Here is a 3,424-nt window from a genome sequence, read left to right as displayed (position 1 = left end):
ACTTATTCAAGGGAGAGCGGGAAGGCCGCGGACACGGGGAGACTTCGGACACGTCAATTCTCGCTAAATAATTAATAGTACACGTTTTGTCGCTGGATCACATAATGTGTCATTTAATGAGGTTGAGCTTGTGTTTTTGCCACCTCACTGAGCGAAATCGTGCATCTGCTGTGAACGAAATTGTGTTTTTGACAAGGGTGTGTCTTATAGTGTGGTCAAAATTTTGTGGCGCAACTTGACCTCAAATATCTCTTTAACGGGGGAACCAATGTCACTCATACTCTGCACTGCCATTTGTATCAATTTGTCGTAGCTTAATCATATTTTTCAACAATTGAGGCCCGATGAAACAACTTTTCTTCATAAATATATAAAAAATACTATAAATCTCCGTCACGCGGATATTAGGATTGTTCACAGCACTTCCCGCTTCTCGCGTACATTTTGCATACGCATATTATGGCCTACGTCACAGCTCGCCAATGACACTTTTTAGTGGCAAAACTTTTTACAAAAATATGTTTATAATGAACACATTTCTTTGCACTGAAGGTTCCCTAAACATACGTTCAATAAGCATACTATTTTGATTAGAAAAAAAATGACAGACTTGCTTTTAAAAGCGATATTGCCCTAGCTGTAAACTTTTAAAAATCTGTAGAAACCATAGATTGGGATTTTTTTTATTACCATTATTAAGGCGAGAGTGCGGTGGTGGAGCGGTTAGTGCGCTCGTCTCCGAAGCTGAAAGTCCGGGTTCGAGCTTCGTTTCGGACACGGATTTATTTCGACCCCTCCTACCCAGCCAGCAGTAATGGGTACCTGACAAATAGTGCACCAATCATTTCACAAAACTATGTACCTGCGCTTCAAGGTGACTGTTTCCTGCCAAATTCATAAAATTAAACCTGGCTTTCATGGTCTGCTTCATGAACGTGTTTCATACACGGCCCCAATGTAGGGAGACTTCGTAAAAGGGGTGGGGTGACTTCGTACACTGTCCTAAATCTCTCGACGACTAATGTAAGAGTAGTTAGAATCAGAGTTTCTGTGAAATTTTAATTTTAAAAGGTACGCTTGTGTTGATGTATTTCCCAGACTCAACCATGTCAAGGAAATAAAGAGCCTCAAAGAGAAAAGAGCCTTTTAGTTCCCGAAAAGATGAAACTCGCCATGCAAACAATTGCTAATAACGCATTGTCTTTGCCTCGTGCAGAAGCTATGTACAGTGACAAGAAGTCAACTTGGAAATGTTCTATTTAAAACGGTGTGAAGACAGTGCGTTTTAGAGACGCCAGTTTATGATTACACCATTTTTTATGATCATCAGGGGGAAAAAACTCTGGGAGTATTTGATAAATGTTCAAGGATGTTCTTCTTACTCAACTTTTGTCATTATATACAATAATCTGTTATGGCGAACATTATAACCATGCCAGAAATATGGCATATGAACAAAATCTACGCGAAAAGACAGGCTTTCTGGGTTCTGTTTCGAAAGTGGTGCCCTTCCCGTAGAACCTAAAGAACGTAACTTTGTGGTCATCGAACTAAGAATTATTGAGGAGTGTGTCCACTTCGTTGGGAAGATGGTGTCAGAAGAAGACGAAGAGGGTGACTTGGAGTGTCTTCCCTTAAAAAATCTAATAAGAAAGCAATTCTTTCATAGATCCACCCGTGGAAGATTTGGCTATTGCCATTGAAAAATAAGACAAGTTATTCCTCTTCCGATTTGAGGCTCAACGAAAAGGTCAGAAAGCTCCTAGTCCTAGATCTATACGTTGTCCGTTAAAATGGCATCCGTGATGTTTCTATTCTCTTTGAAGTCTCCAGTGCGGATTTTTTGTTTGTTTGTTTTTGTTGTTGTTTTTTGTTGTTTTTGTTTTTTGTTAAGTGTTTTACGACACTCGCAACTACATAAGGTCATATAAACGCGCGGGACACACCTAATATTTTCAGTTGGTAGGAAATGTTAAAATTTGCCCGGGTGGCGGCCGAAGTCTACTCTTACGGATTTTAGACCACCAAGGAATGTGATCTCACCAAATCCAGACGCTGACAGACTTGGAAACTGATCTGTAAAAGAATACTTTTCATCTCTGTTTATCTCTGCAAAAAACGAGCTTGTTATTAAGGCCGTTACTGAACCCTGATTTACAATGACAAAGGGAGATTTCAAATCAACACGTACATATTATGCATTAATGTGGGCTGATTTATACATAGGCCTATGGTTATATCATTGTTTTCTACGATTTCCAGTGCGTGTGAAATACATTTTTACCATTTTTACACCTCAAACTAACGGTAAAAGTATAGATCTAGATCTAGGCTGCGCTGATGTTTTTCCTCTAAAAATAATATTTGGTACATGAGAAACACTGTCCGAAGTCACCCGTCTTTATTCGAAGTTTCCCTCACATTTGTCTGATGTCTCCCGCGGAAAGGGGGGGGGGTTGGTTTCGGACATCTTAGGGTACCTTAGATATCTATTGTGGTAAAACGTGATAATGCATAAACCTGGCATTGGACTTGGTGATGCCCAACTTAAATAACTTCTACAGTCTTTGTTTCGAATGTATTATGTCTTTTATTTCAATAACAATACAAAGTCACGCTTGACACAGCTAGGTACCTGTGAATACACGAACAACATAGATACTTGAGGACACACGAACAACATAGATACTTGAGGACACACGAACAACATAGATACTTGAGGACACACGAATAACAGGTGCGGACGAACATACATACAACATAAATCAACTGAATATCCTCAACAAATGGCTTACAATAATGGCGAAACCTTTTTCTTAGGCTTAAAGTATTCCGTAAAAAGTGCCCCAAGCCTCCAAGCTCTCCACTGTTTATTTGTCATTAAAAACAAAATTGCATCATAGGCCACAAAGTAATCTGATCCTGCTTAAGTCGAACGCTTCCTCCTATATGCTGAAAGGCACCATAGTATTCATAGCTACAAGGTGAGTGGTTGGTGCGTGCCCTGGTGTTTGCGCCTTCTTTTCTATCAAACATCTACCGCTCGCTTGCTCGCTTGCTTGCTTGCCTGCTTGCCTGCTTGCTTGCTTATCAGTGGCGGTGGGTAGTGAAGGGCTTACGGGCTTGAGCCCCTCACCCCCAACCCGTTCCCACCCCAACTCTATCCCTTAGTTAATGAAAGTTTCTTAAATAACGAAATAAGCAGTTGAAACCGTTATGATCGCACACTAAGAACAGACAGTTATCAGCTTTCGGCTTGCCCGTTTATCCAATCATTGTTGTCACCTATTACAACTATAGTAACCTAACAGCCAATTAAATGTCGTTAGGGCTCAGAAAGAATAAGCCGGTTCCCACGCCCGTCTTTAATGAAACTCTTCTTGTAAAAAAGTAGGAGACTTTTAAAAAATTACACTGTACAGAG

The sequence above is a fragment of the Aplysia californica genome, unplaced genomic scaffold (genome assembly GCF_000002075.1).
Source record: "Aplysia californica isolate F4 #8 unplaced genomic scaffold, AplCal3.0 scaffold00176, whole genome shotgun sequence".
Taxonomy (NCBI): Eukaryota; Metazoa; Mollusca; class Gastropoda; order Aplysiida; family Aplysiidae; genus Aplysia; species Aplysia californica.
Note: the sequence above shows the minus strand (reverse complement) of the source record.